Genomic DNA, 6,836 nt, shown 5'->3' on the forward strand with positions numbered 1-6,836 from the left:
GCGGGAAACTCATGGGATCAGCTTTAAAAAGGAGGGACTTGGAAATTCAATGTAAAGAGATATCAGATGCCCTAAATGTTAAAACACTTTTCTGACTTTTTCTGTCTGTCATGTATTCAAACTCTTTTAAGAAACAGAATAAAAGTGCAGCAACTTAACGGGAATTTCGATCTGATCAGGCTATTTGTCTTTAATCAGGCTAAAAGTTAGATTTTTATTTTCAGTGTAATGTCTATCTGATCAAAACTTGAACTGGAAACCAATAAAATGCTAATTTGCAGATTCATTTGTAACTATATGTGTTTAATCATTTTACTATAACAATCCCTGTTTCTATATCATTTTAAATATTCATTGAATGTATTGTTTAGGATAAACACATACTTTTAGATTTTTATTATTTGTGTTTTCTGTTGTTTGGGTTTGACATTTTTTTTCTTTCAGTAACACTTAGTAATGGTGATATACGATGAGAGAAACCAGCTGCAGAAGGTCACATTTAAGTAATGGCCTTCATGGCTCTTTCTCCTCTCAGAAATAAATCTATTGCAGGTGAATACTCTATTTATGTTAGCATGTGAATTAAATTTGTTTGACAATTTGTCATTTTACAGCAGTTAATCTGACATCTTAAAAGCTATGAGGATATTTAAAATTAAACTTAACATAATTTGTTTCCTTCATTGTACTGTAAACAGTACAACATTTAAACTAGAATTTAAAAAAGAAAAGCTCTTTTACTATTTGTGTGGGATTAAATAAAATTTCACCAAATTTCCAAGAAAGAAAATGTCCATTCGTTCATTTATTTCCTACAATCGCTTAGTCCAGCAGGAAAGCAGAAAAAAAGAGAATGTAAAAAAAAAATACAAAAAAAGTTGTCTATGCTCAAACTCTCTGGCTATTAAAAAAAAGGACACAGATGTGAGAAATTACTTTATGGAGTCCAGATTTCATCAAGGCATGAAAGTAGTTTCAAGTTCTGATGTTTACTGAAAATGTATAGGGAACCATATTAAATCAATTTTCATCTCCCATCCGTTTTAAATTTCTACATCGTATATTTAACCAAACTGTTCAGCATGTGAGTCCTGGTCTTGATGTGAATTGCCTGTCACTATCACCATAAAAGTAATTATTATGACACTTGAGAAATGAAAAGATTTGCTGTAACTAGTTGGTGGTGAAGTCCAACAGAAACAATTCCCTTAAACTATTTGTAATTGAAAAAAAAAAACATGTATTCACACCAGAATGAATGTATATAAGCACATTTTCAGTTTTCCTCGATTAAGTTTGAATCATCATATTCAAATATGCTCCAGATGGAAAAAACCCAAACAATTAACACACACAAATTCACTAAATAATACATAAAGGCTGTAAACAATTAGAAGACTATCATACGGCTGTTCAGGAAGAGATCTCTGAGTCAACTTTCCACAGCTCCCCTTGGAGACAGCATGTGCAGTAAAGATTATCATGGTGGTAATCGCAGCACAGAGTATCCCAGGCACTCACTGAGGTTTTAGCTCTATGTCCACATGAGAGTAGATGTGAGTCTTGCATCATTTTCTTCCACTTTGCAAGTGCAGTCTGAAATAAGGCATTGCATCGTATACTTACATATATAATATAATATGTGTTTACTAACAAGTACTTAAATTACCTAAACTTAATATATTTATAAACTATTAAATTTGTTATAAACCTTTTCCATCTCTTTATCTGTCTTTCCGCCTATTGATCCATCATTTAAACACAGAGTTAAGCCCAAAATTCTGTGGTATATTGTGATTTTTAAATATTATATTATATCTCAAAATATATTAAGACAAAACTAATATAAACAGAATATTAGTCTTGATCTTTTTTTTACATACACTTTATTAAAAATTTATTCTCAGTCAGTTATTCAGTTTCCAGATAACTTTCTGTCAGTAATTCCATAATAAACATTTAACCTTTTTGATTTAATGGTGGCACTTTTGGAAATCCATATAATCTAGAATTCATAAATCAAATGTTTGCTTAAAGTTGAAGAGCTGGTAAGACTTAATGATGTGCTTGCTTTGCTTTGATTGTCAAGGACTGTGTCCAGATATGCCCTGATTTTAATAATAAGGCTTATTTTAGAAGTATAATAAAAGATCTCAGCCATTAAATCAATTATCTTGACTAAAATAAGACATGTTTTGGCCTCAGGAGTTGTTTAATATCCTGATTGTCTGCTTTGGTTTGAATTTTACCTTTAAGCCTCTTATTTAGTTTTATGTGTTCTTTTATGTAAATTGTTCTATAGTTTGGCAACAACAGGATATGACTAACCTGTATATAAAGAAGGGATCATGCATAGCATATGATTTTAGAAGCGTTTATTGCTTGGAGAAAACTACAAAAATAAAAAATAAAATTAAAGACCCAAATCCTCTACAGTATTTCAAGGAAAATATGTTTTACAAAAGATGGTATGCAGTGGAGAGAAATTGGGAAAACAACAACTGTAAATCTATTTTATAGGGCTTGCAAGATAATAAAATATAATTCTGGTGTTTTTTATCGAATTGACTGAGGGGGTGTAAGCATTAACTCATACATTTAAATGCAATTTTAATGCCAAATGAAAAGAAAACACATTTTAAAGACAAAGACCGTTTCAATCCACAGGTGCCAGGACTAATGTTAATGGGAAGTGACAGCTTCGTTCATAAATACTCCATTGTAGCTCAGAGAGCTATGAACTCTTCCCCTCTGGGCACATATGAATAACAAGCAAGTATAACAACGTTTCTGCGCCACCCTCTGTGAGGACACATTCCTCGCTGTCCTGCTGCAGCCTTGTCATACCAAACAACATGTAAAAATGTGACCCATCTGGTCTCCCTTTGGAGAAGCACTGATTGAGCTGTATGGAAGTCATAGCCCACCCACAGAAGGCGAATAAGGAGAACCATATGTGGTGAGATGAATTAGGTAAACTGCACAACATTTTTATTAGATACAATTTCACTTGCCATGTGAATGGACTGGAAGGTGACACTTTGAAAATAAACTTAGAAAGATATCCCAGGTTAACACAGGAAAAGTCAATGAAACACTGTATTTACTAAATAAAATTAACAATAATTTATAGTTTTTGTCTAAAATTATTACTTCAGTTAGCACCATCTCTGTCATTTATGTTGCCAAAACAGAGGACTGATGGTAGATTAGCCAAAAATCAATGATGAACTCTGATAAGATGGTTTACAGTCCATGTTTATCTGCATATAATTTAACTCTCCTCTTAGGACCTGAAAGAGCAAGATAATTCCCTCTGCAAATGTTAGCTTTCTGAAAATTGGTTTACGAAAGAAAAGTCTACAAATAATTGAAAAACTCTCTAAACAAGGCAAAGAATGTTTCCAATGGAAAAAGGAAGATAATAAGAACAGCATAAAACTGTCAGAGGTTATATTTTCTATATTGTTATGTGCCTTCAAAGACTTCAGCTCCTATGATTTATATGTTTCCTGAATTTACTTCAACAACAGGACATTTCTGTGTTCTAGTGTTTAAAAGAGAGGAAACAGAAAATGCATCATTCATGACTGTAATCTCTGGTTCTCATATCGTGTAGGACATCTGAGTTGCCTCGGGCACAAATGCTGTCCTTGTTGGTGGTCTGACGAGATTAGCCGCTGCTATGTCATCATTTTCGAATTGAATTAACTGAATAGCGTCCATCCAATGCTGTTGGAGATGGTTTAAATTAAATAAAAAATGACTTGAATCTTCCAGCACTTGTGGCTTTTGACAGACAGCCAGGTCCAGAAGGGTCAGAGTTAAGGTTGACTGAATGAAAGCACATGTTTTTAGCAGCTGCTGACATGGATGTGTCTGTTTTCTTAATCATTCAATAAGACTAAACATATTTGTGAAAGAAAATGAATTATGTCAGCACTTGGAAACTTGGTGTTTATCCAGTGTATTCACACCCCCTTTACAACAACTATGAACTTGAATGTATTTTAAAGGGGTTTTATTTTACGGGCTTTAGAAGTAATGTAAAATTCTAAAAACAGGATAAAAGGATGCATATTTTTAAAAAAGCTTTTTTAAAAAATGCCTCTTAAAATTTTTTCTATAAATAAAACTCGGAAAAGCCTAGCCAGTTGTTTGCAGTTATACTACTTTACTCTGATTCCCCTAAATACAATTCAGAACAAAACCAGTGTATTTAAAGACACAACATTACTCAACTTATATGTCTTGTTTGGAAAACACTGCACAACTTTATCCTTTTGCCGTCTACAGCTGTTGCCGAACATGACTGTGACACACACCATGCAGCACTGCTCAGCATCACATCTCCCCTTGGTGATCTACAGGTCATCCTACAACACCAGCGTAGCAGAAAGCACAGATATGGAAAGTGTGTTTGAAGGCTTAAATGGGTACCCCCATCCATTACGTTAATGGGCTAGGATTCAAACCCAAGACCTTTGCACTACAGGGCATTTTGTATCCTTGTCCTTTCACTTCATCATGAATTATTTTGTGTTTAACTGTCACATCAAATTCTAATAAAATATATTGAACTTCATGGTAGTAATGTGACAAAATGTTAAAATGTTCAGTGGATATAAGTACTTGTGCAAGGCTCATTACAATTCAAACTAATTGTGGAATAATTAATGAAAAAAGTAAAGATTGAAGAAGTGGTTTGTATAAAGTAAAAATTCCAGCGTCTTTACCTTTTCTAGCATGTTGCATGGCTTCCCATTGGCTGGATGAATGTAAAGGCACTTCTGATTCACTGCAGTTTGTTACTGAGTCACAATATTATTCTGCACTATGAATTTGCATTGTTGACCTTTCTATGTGACCTCTCTATGTGAGCAAAGTCATAAAGGTTGTGCGCTTCTGTGGTAAACTAATAGAATTTCATTCACAGCACTTCCTGTATTTCTGACACTTAAGAAATGTAACTGAATTGGGAAAAAAAAATCCAGGAATTTAAACAGTAGATGGGATTGTAAATTGTGAGCAGTAATCATGCCAGGCAACAGGCCGCAGGAATGCAAATCACGCCTCAAGCCAAAAGTTTAAGCTAGCAGGTGGCCTCTTCTATTCACCGAATGTCAACACTTCTTTTAGATGGAGCCTACATAACATCTGGGCATGTCAGCCACTGCTTTTAATTAAGTGAAATACAGTTACTCAATGTTCTGCCATGCTGGAGAAAAAAAAAGAAAACTAGGGTGAAGTGCGAAGGAAAAAAAAATTGACAGTACATATACTGTGTTCAGTGAAGGTCAGCACAGATGTGTAAATAAATATTAAACCTTCAGCTAATCTCTACATTTCCAGGATCATTGGAAGTCCCTAAGTAATCAGAATACTCCCTTGGAAGCAATTCAATCCCTTGGCCCATTTTTCTGGAAGTTATGCTGATTCTGAAAGAAAGGAAACTGCAATAACCCCCACTCCAGGTTAGTTTAAGCTTTAAAAAGGCTGAAAAATATAAAATATACACTTTTCCGATATGCATTAAAGTGGTAGTGCACATTGAACTTTACAAAAATTCTGAATGAGTAATGATGAATGTGTTTTTGGCACAAGTGCACACCTGTTAAGACATGTCCTTTCATCCAACCTAAAATGAAACACTCAACCATAGGAGTCAATAACCTGTTTTAACTCAGTTTGCACTGCAGAGATAAACAGCAAAGGTGGATCTGTGTTGTGCGAAGGAGTTTTTTATGCATGGACAAAAGGCTAGGGTTTATGTCAAAACGGATGAAGCTAAATATATTACAATCTTGGAAAAGCTGTAAAAATCTTGAGACTTGAGTAAATATGAAGTGATTAGTTTAGATCCCATCATATTTCTTTTTTAGAGAAAAAGTCTAGTTCTACAGTTGGGAATCTGTAACAAGACTTCCAAATTTTTGTTCACTGACTGTCCGCAACAAATCTGAATGAATCTAGAAAGCTTGTAAAGAAATACCCCCAAAAGCCTGAAGTTAAAAAAATGCAGCAAGTAGTATTTAGTCAATCTATGCCATACTTTGGATTTGTATTTGTTTTAGACTTTAAAAACCATGAATCTTTTTCCTTCCATATCAGCTATTGACAACTTTGTGTTAGCCCATCATATAAAGTCCCAATAAAGTCATTTAACCTTAAGGCTTAAAGGTAATCATAGTATAGTCACTAAGATCACATTTTTTTTAACTACTACAACTAGGTTTACCGCTCTGCAAGAACATGTCAGCAGTTTATATCATGCTTGTTAAACATTTATAAATCTGAGACGGTAGTCCAGCAACAGAGTGCACAACAGTGAGAGAGCTCCCAAAAGAGTACAAGGCGTACAAGATGAGTTTGAAAAGGTCTGGACAAATGACATCTGGTAGAGGAGTATACAGTGTAGAAGACTTTTCTTTCAGGGTTACATTTGCAAATGTTTATCAAGTTTAGGTTGATAATGTGAGTAAGAAAAGCTGTGGAGACAATGAGCGAAAGGAAAAATTTTTTCTAATGGAATATTTATTAAACATACAAAACATTATATCATTACCTGATGCTTTCTAAACACAAAATAAAGTTAGTGTGGCACTAAGATGGTTGTTGAAATGAGGATGTTCACAGAAAAATGACAGTGTTTAGATGTGGAATATTACATGAGCAGAAACTGAAATAACATAGATGGTAAAGCTCTTGTATTTAAAATTTTAACTATATACATATTTGATTTAAACAAAAAAAGAACTATTTATGTGGCACTTTTGGTGAAATAAGTCAGACTTGAAATGACACATTTTTAAAAACACTGACAAGGTCTCACACAG

This window comes from Xiphophorus couchianus, chromosome 22, assembly GCF_001444195.1.
Source record: "Xiphophorus couchianus chromosome 22, X_couchianus-1.0, whole genome shotgun sequence".
Classification (NCBI taxonomy): domain Eukaryota; kingdom Metazoa; phylum Chordata; class Actinopteri; order Cyprinodontiformes; family Poeciliidae; genus Xiphophorus; species Xiphophorus couchianus.